At 43.1% G+C, this 23,513-nt stretch overlaps 1 long non-coding RNA gene across 1 annotated transcript; it reads right to left on the reverse strand.

The window, feature by feature from the left end:
- Positions 1-1,229: 1,229 nt before the first annotated feature.
- LOC131381588 (uncharacterized) lies at positions 1,230-23,425 on the reverse strand. Its single transcript, XR_009210431.1, has 3 exons — positions 22,866-23,425; positions 22,094-22,254; positions 1,230-1,721 (listed from the first exon to the last, which is right to left on the reverse strand). It is a non-coding gene; the product is annotated as an uncharacterized LOC131381588 (long non-coding RNA).
- Positions 23,426-23,513: the final 88 nt, after the last annotated feature.

A 23,513-nucleotide genomic window follows, 5' to 3' on the forward strand; every position in this document is an offset into this window, starting at 1 on the left:
GACTAAAGACCTAAAAGAGCCGCAGGGACAGATCCTTCAAATGCCTGGGGAAAGAGTTTTCTAAGCAAAGGGAGCAGCCAGTGCAAAGGCACTGAGGCAGGATCATGGCTGGGGTTTTTAAGGAACAGCGAAGAGGCTGGTTTGGTGAATACATGGTGATTGAGAGGAGAGAGGCCAGGTAGGGACTTGTAGGATGTGGTAAGGACTTTGGCCTTTACCCAGAGTGAGCTGGGATCCACTGGAGAATTTTGGGCACATGTCAGCTTACATTTTAGCAGGCGAAACCCGGCTGCCATAATGAGAATAAACTCCAGGGAACAAGGGCAGAACGCAGAGGCCAGCCAGAAGTCTATTTCAACAGTCCAGGATTGATGACAATGGCACAGGTGGGCGCAGCGGAAGTGGGGCGCAGTGATTTTATTCTGGATGTATTTTGAAAGTAGACCCTCTGGATTTGCAAATGGATTGGGTGTACAGTGTAAGAGAAAAAGGATTGAAAAATGCTCCAAGGTTTTGGCCTGAGGATCTGGAAGAATAAAGATGCCATTGTTTGATGGGGAAATGGGGCTGAAGCAGATGGTGGGGAAGACCTGGAGTTCCTGAATCTGAGCATGTTAAGTTTGAGATGCCCATTGCTCATCTCCTTTTCCTCTCCCTGTCCAAGGGTACTCAGGCTGTGGCATTGAACTGCCCTGAGGTGACTGTGCCTCTGTCCGCACTGGTAGGGCGCAGCCCCCATGGCCCCTTAGCTGCTCTGCTGCTGGGCCGTGATTGACTGGGCTTGGGCATCTCTGACCAGTTTTGGAATCTCAGGTCCCCAGTGTACCATGAGGCCATTCCCATGGCATCTGCGGAGCCCCCAGACTGATCTCTCCCCCACCAATCCCACTGACACGCCACCCCGAAGTGGGTCTTCCGACCATTCTCCCTGCTGTATTTGAATTTTAAATCGTTTGAATACAGATACCAGGAGGCCCTTCACAAACCTTCCTGGATGTACAGAGCCTTCTCCCTGTTTGAATGGAGAAAAAGAGAAAACACATCAAACGATCTGGCCACATTAAAACGGGAATGGCAGGCTGTATGACAGGAAGATAAATCCTGTACTGAAATTTCCAAAGCCTGTAAACAGCTGAGCATAATCATGTTTCAACTTGGTGGTATATTACTTTGGACAGAGTGGTTATGCCATAAAAAGCTCACAGCGTGAAGATGGGGTGCTATTTTTTTCCATTAATTGCTGCAATGTTTCAGACTAATTATTTCAGTGACATGTGACAGCCCAAAAAAGCAATGGTTTAAACACCAATAAATTTTATTTTTCTCGTAAGAGAGACAGTCCTGCTTGGCACAGCAGCTCCCCTGTCCTTCTTGCCACTGTCAGTGCTCTGGCTGTGTCATCCTTAGACAATCGTCCTTGTCTTAATGGTCCAAAATGGTGTCTGTACATCCAGATCACACATCCATATTCCATGCTGCAGAATGGAAGAGAGGCAGTGATGGGCGGCCCCTGCCTTCTCAGAGTTCCCAGAAGAACCCTCACAACACATGGGCTCTCATCTCCTTGTCCGAGCTAAGCCACTCACCACAGCTGCTATGGAGTAAGGAAATGTGTCCTTGGTCCAAACACAGAAGATCTTGCTTCTCTCCCATCTTCACCTTCTCCTGAGCACATCCTTCCTCCATTCCCAGCCTGGGCACTCCTTCAGCTCCAACCTCTGCTAATGAATTACAAGTGAGAAGGGCTGTTGATTGGGAGCAGGCATCTAGCAGCCTTGGTGACATTTGTCTAAGTCCTGGTTGTCAGGGGTTGGGCCAGATGTGGGCAGCTTGTTCCTTATACATACCTGTATGGAAGGCCTTCGGGGTGTCTGGGGCTTAAAGATGGTAATGAGATCAAATCCATCCTCTGAAGGAGTTCACCCAGAGCAACTATCATTTCTTTTTTTTTTTTTTTTGAGACAATGTCTCACCCTGTTGCTCATGCTGGAGTGTAATGGCACCTTCATAGCTCACTGCAGCTTTGAACTCCTTAGCTCAAGGGAGCCTCCTGCTTCAGCCTCCTGAGTAGCTGGGACTACAGGTGTGCACTACCTGCCAGGCTCACAGCTACCCATTCTTGAGCACTCTCCCAGGCGCTAGGCTATGAACATACTACACACAAGACTCTCACAGTGAGTTTTGTGGTGGGTGGTTGCGTCCTACCCATGAGAAGGTTGAGGCTGGAAGGAATGATTGAAATGAAGATAGTGCAGGCAGACTTGGAATAGGAACCTGGGGCCACTGGAATGTTTCTGGCACACCATTCTTCCTTCTGTGTCCCCAGAAGTGGCCCCCAGGAGAATGTGACCTGGGCCATGGGATCTGCAGCTGCTTCTGGTGGGCAGGGCTCAGAGAGACCCACAGGTCAAAAATGACTGCCAGGGTTCCAGTCTGAGGCCTACGTCATGCCATGTGGAAGAAAGCTGGACAGGGGAGCTTTGTTTGCCATCCTGACTCAGGGGTCCATTCTTTTAGGACCTCTGAAAAGTCTCAACATTCCCAGCCCTCAGTTCCCTCAACTGTGAATGCAAATCATAATAGTCCCCATAGGCCAAAGAACTCAATAGACATTTCTGAAAAAAAAAAAAAAAAAAAAGGCAAACAGGCATATGAAAAGGTGCTCAACATCTCAACAGAGAAATGCAAATTAAAACCACAATGAGATATTGTATCACCCCAGTTAAAATGGCTTCTATCCAAAAGACAGGCAATAAGGAATGCGGGCGAGGATGTGGAGGAAAGGGAAGCCTTGTATGCTGTTGGTGGGAATGTAAATTAGTACAACCACTTGGAGAATGGTTTGGAGGTTCCTCAAAAAACTAACAATAGGACCAGGCATGGTGGCTCATGCCTGTAATCCCAGCACTTTGGGAGGCCGAGGCGGGTGGATCACTTGAGGTCAGGAGTTTGAGACCAGCCTGGCCAACATGGTGAAACCCTGTCTCTACTAAAAATACAAAAGTTAGCCGAGTGTGGTGGCACACACCTGTAATCCCAGCCACTCAGGAGGCTGAGGTAGGAGAATCACTTGAACCTGGGAGGCGGAGGTTACAGTGAGCCAAGATTGCACCATTGTACTCCAGCCTAGGCAACAGAGTGAGACTCTGTCTCAAAAAAAATTTAAAAAATAAAAAATAAAACTAACAATAGAGCTACCATATGATCCAGCAATCCCACTACCAAATATATACCTAAAAGAATGGAAATCAGTTTATTGAAGAGATCTCTGCACTCCCATGTTTATTACAGCACTGTTCACAACAGCCAAGATTTGGAGGCAACCTAAGTGTCCATCAACAGATTAATGGATAAAGGAAATGTGGTACATATACACAATGAAAAACTATTCCGCCATAAAAAAGAATGAGATCCTGTCATTCGCAACAACATGGATGGAATTGAAGGACATTATGTGAAATAATCCAGGCACAGAAAGACAAACTTCTCATGTTCTCACTTATTTGTGGGGGCTAAAAATCAAAACAATTGAACTCATGGAGATAGAGAGTAGAAGGATGGCTACCAAAGGCTGGGAAGGGTAGTAGTGGAGGGGTTGGGGATGGTTAATGGGTACAAACATAGAGTTAGATAGAATGAATAGGATCTAGTATTTGATAGCACAACAGGATGACTACAATAATTTATTGTATATTTAAAAATAACTGAAAGAGTACAATTGGAAAGTTCATAACATAAAAAAAAATGCTTGAGGGGATGAATACCCCATTTACCCTGATGTGATTATTATACATTGTATGCCTATGTCAAAATATCTCATGTACCCCATAAATATATACACCTACTAGTACCCATAAAAATTTTAAAAATTTAAGTAACCAAATTAAACCTCTAGAGATTAAATCTTAAAAGAAATAGTCCCCCTGCGAGGACTGAAATGAGCTACTGTCTATAAAATTACCCAATAAATAACGCAAGCACTAATGTTCGTGGAATTAGAGCAGCATCATCCTTTCTTTCTACAAACCACTGCTCAACGAAATAAAAGAGGACGCAAACAAATGGAAGAACATTCCATGCTCATGGATAGGTAGAATCAGTATCATGAAAATGGCAATGACTTTCTTCACAGAATTGGAAAAAACTACTTTAAAGTTCTTATGGAACCAAAAAATAGCCTGCATTGCCAAGACAATCCTAAGCCAAAAGAACAAAGCTGGAGGCATCACGCTACCTGACTTCAAACTATACTACAAGGCTACAGTAACCAAAACAGCATGATACTGGTACCAAAACAGACATATAGACCAATGGAACAGAACAGAGCCCTCAGAAATAATACTACACATCTACAACCATCTGATCTTTGACAAACCTGACAAAAACAAGAAATGGGGAAAGGATTCCCTATTTAATAAATGGTGCTGGGAAACTGGCTAGCCATATATAGAAAGCTGAAACTGGATCCCTTCCTTAACACCTTATACAAAAATTAATTCAAGATGGATTAAAGACTTAAATCTTAGACCTAAAACCATAAAAACCCTAGAAGAAAACCTAGGCAATACCATTCAGGACATAGGCATGGTCAAGGACTTCATGTCTAAAACACCAAAAGCAATGGCAACAAAAGCCAAAATTGACAAATGGGATATAATTAAACTAAAGAGCTTCTGCACAGCAAAAGAAACTAGCATCAGAGTGAACAGGCAACCTACAGACTGGGAGAACATTTTTGCAATCTACACATCTGACAAAGGGCTAATATCCAGAATCTACAAAAAACTCAAACAAATTTACAAGAAGAAAACAACCCCATCAAAAAGTGGGCGAAGGATATGAACAGACACTTCTCAAAAGAAGATATTTATGCAGCCAACAGACACATGAAAAAATTCTCATCATCACTGGCCATCAGAGAAATGCAAATCCAAACCACAATGAGATACCATCTCACACCAGTTAGAATGGCGATCATTAAAAAGTCAGGAAACAACAGGTACTGGAGAGGATGTGGAGAAATAGGAACACTTTTACACTGTTGGTGGGACTGTAAACTAGTTCAACCATTGTGGAAGACAGTGTGGCGATTCCTCAAGGATCTAGAACTAGAAATACCATTTGACCCAGCCATCCCATTACTGGGTATATACCCAAAGGATTATAAATCATACTGCTATAAAGACACATGCACACGTATGTTTATTGCAGCACTATTCACAATAGCAAAGACTTGGAACCAACCCAAATGTCCATCAATGACAGACTGGATTAAGAAAATGTGGCACATATACACCACGGAATACTATGCAGCCACAAAAAGGATGAGTTCATGTCCTTTGTAGGGACACGGATGAAGCTAGAAACCATCATTCTCAGCAAACTATCGCAAGGACAGAAAACCAAACACTGCATGTTTTCACTCATAGGTGGGAACTGAACAATGAGAACACTTGGACACAGGGTGGGGAACATCACACACTGGGGCCTGTTGTGGGGTGCGGGGAGCAGGGAGCGATAGCATTAGGAGATATACCTAATGTAAATGATGAGTTAATGGGTGCAGCACACCAACATGGCACATGTATACATACGTAACAAACCTGCACATTGTGCACATGTACCCTAGAACTTAAAAGTATAATAAAAAAAGAAATTTCACTAGTAATCACTTAACATATATATATATACAATTTTAATTTTTCCACTTAATTCAATACTTGTTTTATCTATGTATAATTTTTAGAAAGCCTAACAGAATAGATACAACATTATATTCTGAGTTTGGTCCAACCCCCCTCACTTATAAGCATTTTTCCATATCTCTAAATTAATTGCATACATATTCTAATGGCTACAGGATGACAAATAATTCTAATATCATATTTTACTTAGTCACTTAATATTTATTATTTCAGTTGTTTGGATATTTTACGATAAAAATGCTGTAGCAAATGACCTCATGAATTTGACTTTTTCCTTTTAGATTATTTCTTAACAAAAGCACAGCAGTTCAAAAGGATTATTTTTATTTTTCCTACCAAGTTGATTTCCAAAAGACTAGCAATTATCATTACTACGAATGTAACAGTTTCAACAGAACTTTATCAGATTTGGGCACTTACACCTTTGGTTAATTTAGAAACCATATCTTAGAAATATATTTGTAAAATAATAACTTTTCTTGCCTTTTTAAAGATGACAAGTGGGAGGGTTGACCTCTCCATTTATAAGTTGGCTGCCCTTACAGGAAATGTAAATGTCCTTTGCACATCTCATCTATTGAGGTCTTGAAGATTTCATTGTATCTCTGGCTTCTAATGTCTTCAATTACTCATATCAATTGCTTTTAATAACAATACAATATTTAGGGAAACTCTTTAATAATATTTTCTAGCAACTTACAGTTTACAAGAACAGGGCAAGTCTCATGGTTTTTAATATGCTTCTTTTAAAAGTATGACTTGATTAATTGGCAAAATGTTAATAATTTCACATGATACATGAAATACAGAGTGGACCACAGTGAAATAGATAGCTCCATCTACTGTAAATACTTTGAATTGGATATCTCCAGCTTTCATCTTTACAGACTTACTTTCACAATGAATTTAGGAGTTTTGTAAGTGATGTCATGCACAGAGCCTTTTGCTAGACTCTGAGGGATATAAATATAATTAACATGAGGATGCTGCCCTCAAGGAGCTCCTAGGTGAGCAGTATGGGCAGCCCCTAGTCCAGGCTGACATTTGGTGATCTGCCGACTTTATGCTGACTCAGAAAAGCCAAGGTTTTAGAGTGTAAAAGAGTTACTCTGCTTTACCTAAAACCATAATCACTGGAGTGGGATAAAATTAAGTGATGAGTGGGGGAAAGACGTTTGGAAAGTGTTAGAGAGATGGGCAGGAAAAAGGAAACGCAGGGGAAAGGGTAAGGAGAGGCCAGTGGTGCTCCCATTTATCCCAGGCTGACCATTTACTGGAAGGCAAGGAAAGGGTCTTCCCTTTCCTTGAAGGACCAGGTCATTTGTTTACAGCAGTTTTGCCTAGCACAGGCCAGATTTCATTTTCTAAACTAAGAGAACTTTCAAGGAACTATTGTCTGGTAGATGAAACGGATACTCAAGAAAAACCATACCCTGTGATAAGTGTTAGAATAAAAGTATATGTAGTGTACCTTGGGAGTAGAGAGAAGAAATTCTTTCTGCTGCAGGGAGTAGGGTCTGGAGCAAGTATGGTATCAGGTCACAGAATGGGACAACCTCCCAAAGGAGGAGACCAGTTGAGATAAACACTGAAGAATGGCAGGATTTCTAGGGCACAGAAGGAGGAAGGGCATTGTGGGCAAGAGGAAAAGCATGAACAATTGCATGGAGGTGCAAAATTTCATCCTGTGTGTAGGAAACAGTGCAGCCTGATGTGGCTAAAGCTTAGTAAGGTGTTAGAAGGTTAACTTCTTAGCAGTGCAAGAAGTTGCATAAGCAGGAACCAGCATCTGAAAAGTTTGAACTCTAGAGTAAAAAGTCTGCAGACACTGGGGAGCCATTGAGAGGTTTGATGCAGGGCAGGGACAGGACAGCAGTCACCCGGGGCAATAGCCTTTGCTTGCAACAAAGGAGAGGGTGGATGGTAGCAGGTTAGGACTGCAGGTTACAGAGACGGAAAATAGAGAAATAGAGGACCAGAACCAGGCAATAACAGTACAACAAGGAGGAAACAGAATTTTCTCTCTCACAAGAGAGAGTTCAAATTTACTTGTGGGATGCACCGTACTGGGCCATGAACTGGACTTGGGCAGCACTTTTAACCAAGGTAAGATTCGGGGGAAGAAATGATCAGGTGATTATGATCCATCTGTTGACACAAGATATGGCACATAAAAAGTGCTCTGTCTGCTGGGTGTGGTGGCATGCGCCTATAGTCCCAGCTACTCAGGAAGCTGAAGCAGGAGGATTGTTTGAGCCCAGGAGTTTGAGGCTGTAGTACACGATCATCATGCCTGTGAATGAGCACTGCACTCTAGCCCGGGCCACACAGCGAGACCCCATCTCTAAGGGAAAAAATGCTCTATCCATGTTATCATTACTGTATCACTACTATTATTATTTATCTCAAAAACTAAGTCATCTTTTGCCGATTTTTTAAATAATCTTTAGGAAAGTTATAGAATTAGATTTCTTTATATTAAGCAAACTACCAGAGATCACTAAAAAAACTGGTTTACTGATGTAAAGATCACTAACCCTTAGAAAAAAGCCTTTGTAACTTGTGCCTAAGACTCTCTGAGAGACTGGAGTCACAATGGAGAATAAGTCCGTGTGACTCTGGGAAGCTCACAGTCCAGTGGGAGGGCAGGGGACAGAGGTAAACTAGGGGTCGTAACATCCTACCCTCCCACTGGACACACTAGGGCTTATGCTCCATTATGTCCCCAGTCTCCAGGGCAGTCTTAGAGCATGACCAGTGCTCCAAAGATGTTTGTTGAAGAATGAAGGAATGAATGAATGGAACAAGAAGAAGAATTAAATATTTGAAAAGAATATTTCTTTTGAATTAAACATAATGTGTCTCAGACTCAGAAAGTGGCCAAATGATCCAGCCATGGGATGACAGAACGACTTTGACAGACACTTAGATACTAGAATCTACAATGAACAAGGGTGAGTCAGCATCCTACCCAGAGGCAGCTGAAGTGAAGCCACCACACTCTCCCTCTCCTGAGCAGATTTCTCAACTCTGGATTCATCAAAGAGATTTTGGTTGAAGGACAGCTTGGCTGAGTAGATGCTATAGGAAGTGTCAAAATTGAAGTTGACCTTAAAGTGGTAAACATAGGTTCAAATGTTCATTCTGAAAGGTGAGCGGGAAAAGGTTATATAGGGGCTGTGGGTTGAGTTTCATATTTTGCAAACCAAGAAGGTAGGCAGCCTTTCAGAAAGGGTATGGGACAATGCAAAGTCCACGTTAGCCCTTGACCAGGTAAGGTGGAAGCTTGGTAATTACCTGCTTGCCTTGGCCAATCTTGAAAGATTAAGGATAATTTACAAAGATAAAATATATCTTATAATGAACTCTTTTTCCTTATGGTTAATAGAAATAACAGGATATCTCCTAATGTTTCGGGTCATTTTGTACCTGTAGATAATCAAAGAGCAACCAAACTGATGATAAAATGTGTCCTTTATTACATACATACAAGTTTCAAACTTTTGTGAACAACCCTCTAGTAAAAGATGTGTAAGGCAGAGATGGGCAGGAAGGTTAAGTTGCAGGTAAGGTAGCACAAAAAACAAGCACCCTCTAAGCTCATGAAAGAACAGCAAATAGTATTTAAGCTTTGCAAGGCTTTAATTACATGCCAGGCACCATGGCCAGAATCTCAGAAAACAAAGTTGACTATGAAAGATCTGATTCTGGTCTTCAAGGAGCAAACAGTAGGGGGAGAAAAGGGTAAACACAGATCCGGGAGGGCCAGGATTGTGAGCAGGACTTGCCACAGTGGCCCTAGTACCTAGTAAACACAGTGCCCACAAATAGTAGGGATTCAGGGTGTCTGCTTGGATGAAATATGGCCCAAGGCAGCAATGGCTGTGGGACCTCAGATGTGGTTCACAGTGATACTTGTCCATCCTGAGTCCTTGGGGGTTCAGAAGTGCTCTAGGAGCAGGACAGAGAGGGGCTTCCACTACTGGGGTCCATGGGAGGCCACCTGAATCAGCATTACTGGAGGGATCTTCTTATACCTGCAGAATCCCAGGCCTTACCCCAGACCTACTCAGTGAGACTCTCTGGGACTTGTCCCAAGAATCTGGCTTTTTAACAGATTCTGGAATCAAAACATCTTTTTTTGAAACTCAGTTTTCCTACACTTACTGATTGTGTAAACTTGAGCAAATTAAAAATCCTCCTAGATTTCAAATAGCTCATCTGTAAAATGCAGATAGTCAAATAGTTCTTATCACCCAGGGTTCGTGTTGACACAGTGGAAAAAGGCAACGAAAGCATAAAGCATAAGAAAGCACTCAGCAGCTTAGACAATGATGAGGCAGGCGAGAAGACACAACCATCCATGTGCATTTGCTATTATGGCAATCATCAAACTTCATTGATATTATTTGTCATTTTTCTCCATTTTATTTCTAACTGAAAATGCTATTTGAATAGCTTAAGGTTTATGTTTTGCTGTTTTAATTATTTTATTAAAAACAAAACCAAATAACAACAACAAAAGAAGTTTAGCCCTTTGGCAAAGACTGTTAATCCTTTTTTTTTTTTTGAGACAGAGTCTCACTCTGTCACCCAGGCTGGAGTGCAGTGGTGCAATCTTGGCTCACTGCAACCTCTGCCTCCCGGGCTCAAGGGGTTCTCCTGCCTCAGCCTCCCAAGTAGCTGGGATTACAGGCGCCTGCCACCACGCCTGGCTAATTTTTGTATTTTTAGTAGAGACAGGGTTTCACCATGTTGGCCAGGCTGGTCTCGAACTCCTGACCTCAAGTGATCTGCCCACTTCGGCCTCCTAAAGTGCTGGGATTGCAGGCATGAGCCAGGGCGCCTGGGCAAGACTGTTTATCTTAATTATGATGAAGAAAGCCCTTGGTCAGATATCCAAGCTCTAATGCCTGGCAATGTTGTACCCTAACTGCCTCTTCTACTTTCTAGAAGAGAGAGTCTTGGGGGCCTTGAAACCATAACTATAAAAAAGGAGAGTGGGTCAGGCATTGTGGCTCACGCCTGTAATCCCAGCACTTTGGGAGGCCGAGGCGGGTGGATCACGAGGTCAGGAGATCGAGACCATCCTGGCTAACATGGTGAAACCCTGTCTCTACTAAAAATACAAAAAATTAGCCAGGCATGGTGGCGGGCGCCTGTAGTCCCAGCTACTTGGGAGGCTGAGGAAGGAGAATGGTGTGAACCCGGGAGGTGAAGCTTGCAGTGAGCCGAGATTGCACCACTGCATTCCAGCCTGGGTGACAGAGTGAGACTCCATCTCGAAAAAAAAAAAAAAAGAGGAGAGTAAACCATTCACACGTTTACTGCTCAAATGTCTCTGATTCAGATATTTCTCTCTCCCATTAAGACTATCCTCAAAGCCGCTACTACATCTTTTGCACCAAAAGTCCCCAACTTCTAGGCCATTGACTGGTACCAGTCCATGGCCTGTTCAAAACTGAGTACAGCAGGAGCTGAGTGGCAGATGAGCAAGCATTACTACCTGTATTAATCAGGGTTCTCTAGAGGGACAGAACTTATATATACAGGAGTTTAAGAAGTATTAACACACGATCGCAAGGTCCCACAACAGGCTGTCTGCAAGCTGAGGAGCAAGGAAGCCAGTCTGAGTCCCAAAGCTCAAGAACTTGGAGTCCGATGTTTGGAGGCAGGAAGTATCCATCATGGGAGAAAGATATAAGCCAGGAGGCTAAGCCAGTCTAGCCTTTCATGTTTTTCTGCCTGCTTTTATATTCTGGCCATGCTGGCAGCTGAATAGATGGTGCCCACCCAGATTAAGGGTGGGTCTGCCTTTCCCAACCCACTGACTCAAATGTTAATCTCATTTGGCAACACCCTCACAGACACACCCAGGATCGATACTTTGCATCCTTCGATCCAATCAAGTTGACTTTCAGTATTAACCATCACACTACCTGAGCTCCACCTCCTGTCAGATCAGCAGCGGCATTAGATTCTCATAGGAGTGCGAACCTTACTGTGAACTGTGCATGCGAGGGATCTAGGTTGCACGCCCCTTATGAGACTCTAATACTTGATGATCTGAGGTGGAAGAGTTTAATCTCGAAACCACACTCCCCTACCTGTGAAAAAACTGTCTTCCACAAAACTGGTCCCTGGTGCCAAAAAGGTTGGGGATCGCTGTTTTACACTATTACGAACACCTCAATTTTGTTCTCCATTTTCTACAGTGGCTGGAATTAACTTGTAAAAATGTAAATCTGATCATATCACCTTTTGCTTGAACACCTTTCGCTTGAACACCTTTCTTAAATACCTTTCAATGCCTTTTCTCTTTAGATGAAATAGCAAATCCTTAACATGATACATGAGTTCCTTTGTGTTTTGGTGCCACTTTCCTGTCTCTCTTATCTCTTGCACTACATTGGGTAAATACTGGACTTCTTTGAGTAAGTCAGCCCTCCTTGCTTTTGGACTTTGGGCATGCTGTTCCTTCTACCTGGAACACTCTGTGCCCTTTACCTGGCTACTAGTACTTTAGGTCTCAGTGTTACAGGTAGATTCTTTACTTATGAAGACCTTCTTTGACCCCATGGATTACGTTAGAGTCCTCTAATTATGTGGCCCCATATCCATCCATGTGCATTTGCTATCACAGCAGTCATCAAACTTTATTGATATTATTTGTCATTTTGCTCCTGCTGTATTGTAAATTCTATGAACATAGGGACCACATCTTATTTTTTCAACTTTGTAACTCTAGCCCGAGATAATCTCTCATACAAAGGAAGTGCTCAATGAATACTTACTGAACAAATGAGAAAAAATATTTTAACAGGTGACACTCAGAATTCCCTCAGGAAAGGAATTCTCTTGGGGGAAATATCCCCTTAAATCTGATCAGGGTGGGTGTGTCCTTTCTAGTTTGGGATGTTAGCAGGTACTGAGAACTGTCCAAGGAAGAGGGCACCCCTTAGTATTTGAATAAAAAGGCTGAATTTATTGTTTGCTTAAGAAGAAGATCTGTACTTATAAGGCACAGTAGGTTAGCCCATTTTGCACCATTATAAAGAAATACCCGAGGCCGGGCAATTTATAAAGAAAAGAGGTTTAATTGGCTCGCAGATCTGGAGGCTATACAAGCATGGCATCAGCATCTGCTTGGCTCTGGTGAGGCCTCAGGGAGCTTTCAGTCATGGTGGAAGATGAAGAGGGAGCCAGTGTATCACATGGTGAGAGCAGAATAGAGGGAGAAGGGGGCCTTACACTCTTCTACACAACCAGGTCTCATGGGAGCTAAGAACTCAGTCATCACCAAAGGGATGGTGCTAAACCACTTGTGAAGGATCCACCTCCATGATCCAATCACCTCCTACCAGGCCCCACCTCCAACTTGCGGATTACATTTCAGCATGAGATTTGGAGAGGACACACATCCAAACTATATCATTCCACCCCTGGACCCCATAGTCTTATGTCTTTCTTACATTTAAAAATATAATCATGCATTTGCAATAGCTCCCCAAAGTCTTACTTTTCCAGCATTAACTCAAAAGTCCCTAGGCCCAAGTCTCATCTGGAGAGCCATTCTTTCCACCTATGAGTCTGTGAAACAAAAACCAAGTTATTTACTTCCAAGATACCATGGTGGTACCCAGATGCTGGGTAAATATTCCCATTCCCAAAAAGAGAAATCAGCTAAAATAAAGGGGCTACAGGCCCCACTCAAGTCTAAAACCCAACAGGGAAGTCATTATATCTTAAAGCTCCAAAATAATCTCCTTTGTCTCTGTGTCCCACATTCAGGGCACACTGGCACAAGGAGTGGGCTCCCAAGGCTTTGGGCAGTTCTACCCTGTGGCTTTGCAGGGTGCAGCACCCATGGCTGCTCTCATGGATTGGAGTTGAGTGCCTGCAGCTTTTCCACACTGAGTTTGCAAGCTGCTGGTGGCTCTACCATTCTGGGGTCTGGAGGGCAACAGCCTCTTTCCCACAGTTTCACTAGGCAGTGCCCTGGGAGCCACTGTATGTTCGGGCTCCAACCCCACATTTCCCTTTGGTGTTTCCTTATTAGAGGGTCTCCATGAGGACTCTGGCCCTGGCACACCCAGGCTTTCTCATACATCCTCTGGCATCAGGTGGAAGTTGCCAAGCCTCCTTCACTCTTGCATTCTGTCCACCTGCTGGCTTAACACCACGTGGAAGCCATCAAGGCTTATGGTGGCTTCTGCTCTCCAAAGCAATAGCCTAAGCCGTACTTGGAGTCCCTTGAGCTACAGCTGTAGCTGGAGTGGCCAGGATGCCAGGAGTAGTATTCTGAGGCTGTGCTGGGCAGAAGTGTCTTGGGCCTGGCCCCTGAAACCATTCCTTCCTCCTAGGCCTCTGGGCATTTGAAAGGGCTTCCTCGAAGATTTTTGAAAGGCCTCTGAGGCCTTTTCCCCATTGTCTTGGATATTAGCACTTGGCTCCCTTTTATTCATGCAAATTTCTCTAGCAAATGGTTAGATTCGTGTGCTGAAAACACTTTTTCCGTCTTTACCACATGGTCAGGCTGCACATTTTCCAAACTTTTACACTCTGGTTTCCTTTTAAATATAAGTTCCAACTTAAGTCATTTCTTTGCTCCCATATCTGATAGTAGATTGTTAGAAGCAGCCACACCACTTCTTGAATGCTTTGCTGCTTAGAAATTTCTTCTGCCAAATAACCTAAGTCATCACTCTTAATTTCAACCTTCCACAGATTCCTAGGATGTGGACACAATACAGCCAAGCTCTTTGCTAGGATGTAACATAGGTCACCTTCACTCCATTTCCCAACAATTTCGTCATTTCCATCTGAGACCTCCTCAGCCTGGCCTTCACTGTCCATATCTCTATCAGCATTTTGGTCATAACTACTTTACAAGTCTCTACGAAGTTCCAAACTTTCCCTCATCTTTGTCTTCTTCTCAGCCTTCCAAACTCTTCCAACCTCTGCCTGTTACCCAGCTCCAAAGGTACTTCTACATTTTCAACTGTCTTTATAGTAATGCCCCACTCCTTAGTACTGATCTTCTCTATTAGTCCATTTTTGCATTGCTATAAAGAAATACTTGAGCTTGGGTAATTTATAAAGAAAAAGATTTAACTGGATCACAGTTCTGCAGGTTGTACAAGCATGATGCCAACATCTACTGGGTTTCTGCTGAGGCCTCAGGGAGCTTTCAACCAGTGTGGAAGGTGAAGGGAAGCCGGTGTGTCACAGGTGAGAGTGGGAACAAGAGAGGGAGAAGGGGAAGTTCCCAAACTCTTTTAAACAAACAGATCTCACATGAACCAAGTGAGAACTCACTCATCACCCAGGGAACGGGTAAACCATTCATGAGGAACCCGCCCCCATGATCCAATCACCTCCCACCAGGCCCCACCTCCAACACTGGGAATCACATTTCAACATGAGATTTGGAGGGGACAAACATCCAAACTATATCATACAGTCTTTCTAATTAAAGCACATTGCACATCCTAAATAGGTATTTAGGAAGTTTAGAGTTCAGGGATTGCTGGATTTTCAGAAACAGGAATATCTACGGATTGACTGATCGTTAGCTATGGAAGCATGGTTATTGGGCTGAGACTTGCTAACTGGCTGTCTCAGAAAGTTGGGGTTGTCAATGACTGGCCAGTTTTCAAAAGCATGTGTAATAGAGTTGATCAATCCAGACTGTTTCTGGGGGGTTTTTTGTTACAGCAGCAGAACAAAACAAATACCCATTGTTCTGGGAGGGCAGAGGTACAAACTTTTATTCTCAGCCCCCAGGAGATGAAAAAACAATAAATGAGTAAACAAGTAATTACCAAAGAGGAGAGAGGAAGAAAGAGAAGCAAGGTGAAGTCCCAGAGGAACTCTACCGTGATAGGGTCCAGAAGACACTTCGAGAACAATACCTTCTATTTTACTTAAGTTGTGTTCGCTGATACAAGGCAAACTCTCCTTCTTCTTCCTATCCTGCCTTCCTCCTAATATCCTCTTGCATTTTTAGTAAGTGTTATCTTAGAGAGCATGAATGAACATATTGGAGAATGGAGGGAAGATGGGTTTCATGTCTGAGTCAATGAGATGTGAGGCAAAGGTGGTTGGTGCATTACTTGCCCAGAGCCTAGGGTGACCCTGAAAATGTAAGTGAGCTCCACTAGGGAGTCATAGATTTTGGTTTGAAATCAGGACTAGTGAAGTCTAATTTGAATTCTATAAAATGTAGTGTATAGTTCAATGAGTTTTGACAAATGTTTGCAGTGTTTAACAACCAGGCACAATCAGGATATAGGACATTTCCATCACCCCAAAAAGATTCTCCCCATTATAACCCCTAAAGCTACACATCTGATTTCTTTCCCTATAGCTCTGCTTTTTTTCAGAAAGTCACAGAAATGTGATCCTACATTATATAACCCTTTGGTTCTGGCTTCTTTCACTTTGCTTATAAGATTCAACAGTGTTGTTCCATATACCAGTAGTTCATCCCTTTTTTATTGCTGCATAGTGTCCCATTATGTGGATGTGCCACAAGTTGTTTTCCATTTGCCAACTGATAGATACTGGTGTTGTTTCTAGTTTTTGGCTTCATTTCCTTTAGGTAAATGTCTAGGAGTAGGAATGCTAGGTGTGATGGTTAATATTAGTCGTCAACTTGACTGGATTGGGAATGCCTAGGTGACTGGTGACACACTATTTCTGGGTGTGTCCATGAGTTGTTTCCAGAGGAGACTGGCATGTGAGTCAGTGGACTGAAAGAGAAAAACCAGCCCTCAATGTGGGTGGGTACCATCCAATCACATTGGGATGTGGCTAGAATAAAGCAGGTGGAAGAAAAGGGACATTCAGCTTGCTTGGCTTTCCTTTTTTGCTCTCTCATGCTTCTGGAGTAAGACTTTTCTTCCTCTCACCCTCGGACATCAGACTCCAGGTTCTTCAACCTCTGGGTGCTGGGACTTACACTAGCAGCCTCCCAGGGACTCTCAGACCTTCAGCCTCAGAATGGGGGCTGTAGTGTTGGCTTCCTTGGTTTTGAGGCTTTCACACTTGGACTGAGTTACACTATTGGCTTCTCTCATTTTCCAGCTTGCCTAATTGTGGGACTTCATCTTTGTGAACATGGGAACCAATTCTCCCTAATAAATTCACTGTCATACAAATGCACACAAACACACATATATCTACATACACATATACATATATATACGTATATACACAAATATTGTATATCTATGTAGACATGTATATATGTATATCCACATACACATGCGTGTGTATATCCACACATACACATGCGTGTGTATATCCACACATACACGTGTATATATGTATATCCACACACACCTGTATATATGTATATCTACATATACATATATGTATATTTATGTGTATCAGGGTTCTCCAGAGAGACAATATACTAGGTTATATGGAAAGTATATCTTAACTTGATAAGAAACCGCCAAACTGTTTTTCACAGTGGTTATAGCATCTGCATTCCCATCAGCAACGTATGTGAGCTCCAGTTGTACTATACCCTTGTCAGCATTTGATGTTTGTAACCATAATTGGTCCAGTGCCCAATGCATTCAGCAAGTCAACATGTGGAGACACCAGGCTGCAGCAGAGAGGTTTAATCGTAGTGTCACAAAACAGGGAGACAGGAGGGAACCTCAAATCCATCTCCTTAAGGAGTTTGGGGTAGGGTTTTTTAGGGTTTTGGAGTGGGCTGAAGGGGAGAGATCCTTCCTTGGTTGAACAGTGCAGGTTGAAGTCATAGGGCAGGAGATGAGGAAGCTGTCTTCTCATGCTGACCCTGCGCTTCAAACTGCTTGAGGAATTCAGGGTCTGAAAAACATCTTAACTGATCCTTAAGCAAAAATCTTATGATTTTAATGTCAGAGATTCTATTTATAGGAACAATGGAGATGAAAATCAACTGTTAAATAGTCATGATCCTAAAGTTGGAAATCTCATCGATAGGAACAACTGGGGATGCAACTGGTCAGTATCTAGAGTGCTGTATGACTTTCAGCAACTGATAAATGGGTCAAAGTGCAGCCTGATTAATGCTATTTTTTTTTTTTTTTTTTTTGGTCACGAGTAAGGTGATATCTACTAGATTCCTCTTTTGTAAAGTTTTTGTTTTTTTAAATAAGAATTTCATGGGGAGATGCTTTGAACCTATGTAAGTATCTCATTCCTTATTCAACTTTTCCCCACTAGATTTAACAAACATTGATATTTCTTGTCTGATGATTGCCAAATGGTGATTTTCTAATTCTGTAACTGAGTACCCCTATTTTTCTAAGAGAAAGATAATTGTGTTTTACAAAATTTTTTTTTTCTTTTCTCCTTTTCCCCTTTTTCCCACTTCCTACTTAGTTCCTTAGAAATGCAATTATAATCTTTACCTTCCCTTCACCAGACACTCCTTACAGGGCAAGCTTATCTAACCATGTGCTTACTTAGACGGTTCTGAGCCAGAAATCTCTCCCACCAGGAGACTGCCTGGAGAGACAACAGCCAATTTAGAACCTAAAGTATGCCTGCTAGGAAACTCTGTCCCACTTGGAGAGCATCTCAGACAATGGCCACTTTACAATCTAGTTCTGCCTGCGATGGTGCCAGCTCAAACACCCAGTACATACAGCACCAAGGAGAGTCATGTAGACCCTCACCTGCTTGCTCCCTCCCCTACATGCCATTCATGCCAAGCCCCACTTTAAAAGCCCCTGCTTTCTGCCCCAAAAGCAAATCAGTACCCTTAAGGCAGGAACCTGCACTTTTCCCCGTACGTTAAGCTTTGGAATAAAAAGTCACTCTCTTTATAGCAGACCTCACTCTTGTTAATTGTGCTCTGCAAGCAGTGGGCTGCTGAACCTATGATTGGGTTACAATTCCATTCTTTTTTCTAAATGTATTATTGAATTCTATTCTAAAGAAGAGCTCTTTATTGCCATTTATTTATTTTTTTAAAAAAGTGTGGACTCATAGATTCCATTTTAATCCATGGGATATAATCTCCTGCTATCGTGATTTATTTTGATGTTCAAATTGTCCCAGATTTGGCCAACAGGAGCCCCTTCAAGCTGATTGCTTTGTCCTTTTGAAATGTCTCCACTGTTTCTTAAGCATTTCCACATTTTCTACCACAAGATGTTCCAGTCTCATACTATAATTTCTCTGGCCCAACCCTAAAGTCAGCCATTTCTCTAAAGAGCCCTGGTTCCTTTTCATGGAGAATGGTGTTTAGAACTAGGTGTTAGGTGTTCTTTTGGCTAATGTGGTGTTGCTTCTCACTGGTTAGGCCTAGGAAATATATGCACATACATTTATAGACATATGTGTGCGTATATAACTGACTGTGGAAAAATTACACACCTATTCCCTCACCCTCAACAATTAACAAAGAAGACTTCAGTGACCAAATGTCAGGGGGCGTTTCCCCACACACCAAGCAGGCAATCGATTCTGTAGCAGACACCAACTGGGTGTCCTCCAATTCCCTTCTAACCTGGAGATAGCATCAGATCCCACAGGTTGAGGCTCACTCCCCAAGACACCCCCAACAACTGCCCCATTCTGTCCCTGGCCACTGACCAGTCCCAAGTCTGGGCCTCCAGAACTTCTGACAGGCTTCAAGTTGTGGTTCCCATGACCCCCTCTTGGGTTAGATTAATTTGCTAGAACAAATCACTGAACTCAGGGAAACACTTAGGTTTACAAAAGATATTACAAACAATACAGAAGAAAAGAAAAATAGGATGAGGTATGGGAGAAGGGGCTCAGACCTTTCATGCCTTCCCTGGGTGCACCGCCCTCCTAGGAACCTCCTGGTGTTCAGCTATGTAGAAGCTCTCCAACCCTGTCCTCATGGGTTTTTATGCAGGCTTCATTACACAAGGCATGACTGATTAAACTGTTGGCCACTGGTGATAACCTGACCTTCAACCCCTCTCTTCTCCAAGAAGCTGGGGATAGGCTGAAGGTCTAACCCTCTGATCCTGCCTTGGTCTTTCTGATGACCAACCCCAACCTAAAGCCACCTAGGGGCTCCCAGCCACCAGCTAACTCATTAGCATACAAAATACATCACTTTGGTGTTTGTAAATTTAGGAGTTGTACACCAGAAAATGAGGTCAAAGACCAAATACATATTTCAAAATCTCACAAAATATATATATATATACACTTTTACATTTATATTTATTTTTATATCTACATGTATTAAGAACCATGACTTTATGTGAATATCTCCAATTCCAATCCAATCACACAAACTTCTTGCTTTTATTTCTGTACTTGTAACTTCCTTCTCCAACAGGGAGAAATCTGGCTCCCATTACCCTCAATATAGTTTTTCTTTGTGTAGTTCTCCTGTATGTAATCAGCTGTCTGGCCTTGCAGGGCTGCTGCCCCACCTTCCTTGTTTGGGCTGAGACTCCCCACTGAGCTGACAGCCCAGTCCAATATGGGAGTGACTATATTCTCCCATGTAGATGGAAAAGCAGACAGAACAAGTTGGCAGAGATACATAGAAAACAATCACAGAGGAGGGGCATAGAGAGTACCTTTTGGGTTCCTGGAAGCTTTTCAATGACTGGTTCTAGTTTTTGCTAAGATGTGGCTGTATTCCTGTTCTGGGCTTTTGTGAGAAGCACCTACATCATTATGATAAATTCTCCCTTTTGGTTGCGCTAGTTCAGGCTGGTTTCTGTAACTTGCAAACAGAGAGTCTTAAAGGTATATTTAAATCCTGGCTTGTTCTACAAAAAATAAACCAAATTGTGGAAATAATCGGGGCTAAAGGAAAATAAAAATTAGCCCATAGAAAATGTATACCACATGGTACTATACTGTTGCTTAACATGGGCTGAAATATAGCTTTAAGATTTCTAGTGATCCAAACAAAGTGTGAAACAATATCCCTTACAAGATTTTATGTCTCTGGATTTAAAACAAACCAGCAAGTGGAGCATGAATAGATAGACCATTAGAATGGATACAGAGCCCAGAAGTGAACTGCTCAATAAATGACTGTGTAGCCGCCTGGACACAAAAATTAATTTGGATTCATACCTCACCCTATGTATTAAATCGATTCCAAATGGATCAACATTTAATTCCAAAAGACTTAAAGTCTAAATGTCCATCAATAGAGAATTGGTAAATTATGGTATGGATATACCTGCAATAATATGTTAAGGGGGTTGAAAAAAACAGCAAGGAGCTCTCTATGTATTACTATAAACATGCCCTCTGGATACATTAAGTAAAAAACACAAGGTGCAGTAAATATGTATGGCATGCTGGCATTTTTCTAAATAAGGAACACAAAGAGTATGTCTTGGCTTGTATATACATAAACATTTTGAAGAATGAGCAGGAAACAGTGGTCACCTATTTGTGACACTAGGACAGGTGTGAGCGAGATCTTTTTCTACTGTGCATCTTTGTAGGCTTTCTGATAAATGAATAATATGGATATACTACTTATTTTAAAAATAAAAACTGAAATTGATAAAAATCAGATAAACCGGCCACGCACGGTGGCTCATGCCTGTAATCCCAGCACTTTGGTAGGCCGAGGCAGGTCAGGAGTTCGAGAGCAGCCTGGCCAACATGGTGAAACCCCGTCTCTACTGAAAATACAAAAATTAGCCGGGCGTGGTGGCACATGCCTGTAACCCAGCTACTCAGGAGGCTGAGGCAGAAGAATCGCTTGAACCCAGGAGGCAGAGGTTGCAGTGAGCCGAGATTGCGCCATTGCACTCCAGCCTGGGTGACAAGAGTGAAACTCTGCCTCAAAAAAGAAAAAAAATAAATAAAATTAAAAAAAAAAAAAATCAGGTAAACCTGCTGATGGAACAAGCAGCCTGGCTAGTCTTGACACACTGCAAGAGGACAACCAGAGGGGCTGAAGTTGTACCAGCCCACAAATTTCCACTGCCAATAGAGCCCAGTGCCTACCCCCACACTGAGATGCTGTCCTTCTCATAAAGGCTTATCAGAGAGTCCACTGAAGAGATGTCTACATTTGGGGATAAATTAAGACGATGTTCTTTAAGCCAGCCACTTATTTAACTCCCACCGATATTTTAATTCCTAGCTACAAAGAAAGCCTTATATGTATGACTGGGGACTTAAAGGTATGACACGCTCACCGTGCTTGACACATAAGAAACTACTTTTTTTAATACATAGGTCTGCCAGGAGCAGCCTACTTCCTAATTTTGCCCATGAATATGCTATCTTCAAGTGAAACTTTGAGCCGATTCATAGTAAATATATTATCAAACTTTTAGCACAGTAATGATCGAGCACACCAGCCTCAAAGCCAGACTACCTGGGTTCAAATCTCAGTTGTTCACGTACTGGCTACTTACTTGCTGGAAGTTATTCCATTTCTTCATCTGTTAAAACAGGAAGCAGGCTGGGTACGGTGGCTCACACCCGTAAAGCCAGCACTTTGGGAGGCCAAGGCGGACGGATGACAAGGTCAAGAGATCCAGACCATCATGGCCAACGTGGTGAAACCCCGTCTCTACTAAAAATACAAAAATTAGCTGGGTGTGGTGGTGCGCCCCTGTAATCCCAGCTACTCGGGAGGCCGAGGCAGGAGAATCACTTGAACCTGGGAGGCGGAGATTGCAGTGAGCCCATTGCAGTGAGCCCAGGTTGCGCTACTGCACTCCAGCCTGGCGACAGAGCGAGACTCCGTCTCAAAAAAAAAAAAAAAAAAAAAAAAAGAAAGCAGTTTCAGCACCTACCTCACAATGTGCACACAGTTAAAAGCACCTACCTCACAGGGTGCACCTAAGGATCACAGGCATGCAAGCGCTAGATCAGCCTGCTAATGCAGGCCACAGATGACATTTAAAATTCTGTAGAACCCACACTAAAAAATAAATAAAACGTTTATCCCAATATATCAAAAAAGTTTATCACTTCAACATGTAACAATTTTTGGAACATTATTTGGTAAAGAATGCATACATCTCGATTCCGACTAGCCATACTTTAAGTGCGCAGGAGCCATGTGGGGCTGGTGGCCCCAAACTGAACAGCACAGCCCAGGTAGCACAGGCGCATAGTAGGTTCTGCTCACGCCCATGGGCTGAAAGAAACACGGTTGCAGTTGCTGTGAGCACACCTCACCTGGAGCAAACCGGCCTATCAGGGAGTCCACTGAAGAGATGTCTGCATTTGGGGATAAATTGAGACGATGTTCTTTAACCCAGCCACTTATTTAACTCCCACCGATATTTTAATTCCTAGCTACAAGCAGTGGTGGGCGGTTCCGACCTATGCAAATGAACAGCATACCTACAGAGAACCACCGTCTATTTCTCATTAACTGGGGATCCCGGTTGGGGTGGGGGGCGGAAGTGGGTGTTTATTTCCCCAAATGCGGAGGCCCCTGCACCACTAACGTGAGGAAACGCAGGCGAATGGGAAGGTACTTTAAAAAGGGGAGGGAGGTGCTCAGAGGGAAGCTAAGCTCTCCGGGGAACAATTACGGCCACGTTACGGTCTGTGGGTGCCAGAAGGAGCAACAATGGAGGCAGTCGAATTCCGAGAGCTCAGAGATTCTGCCAAACTTAGCCGGCCTCGGCACGCGGGTTCCCGAGGGCCCCAAAGACTCCCGGCCACTGCGGCCGAATGCCAGGGTCCAGTCCCGGCGCTGGGCCGCAAACGCCGCCTCGGCCTCCGCGCGCGCGCCCGCTGTCTCCCTGCTCCTGAGTGGTTGGAGGGCCGGGATTAACCTTTCACCGCCAGGCCCTGTCCAATCACAGGCTCGCTCTC

The sequence above is a fragment of the Hylobates moloch genome, unplaced genomic scaffold (assembly GCF_009828535.3).
Source record: "Hylobates moloch isolate HMO894 unplaced genomic scaffold, HMol_V3 SCAFFOLD_16, whole genome shotgun sequence".
Taxonomy (NCBI): Eukaryota; Metazoa; Chordata; class Mammalia; order Primates; family Hylobatidae; genus Hylobates; species Hylobates moloch.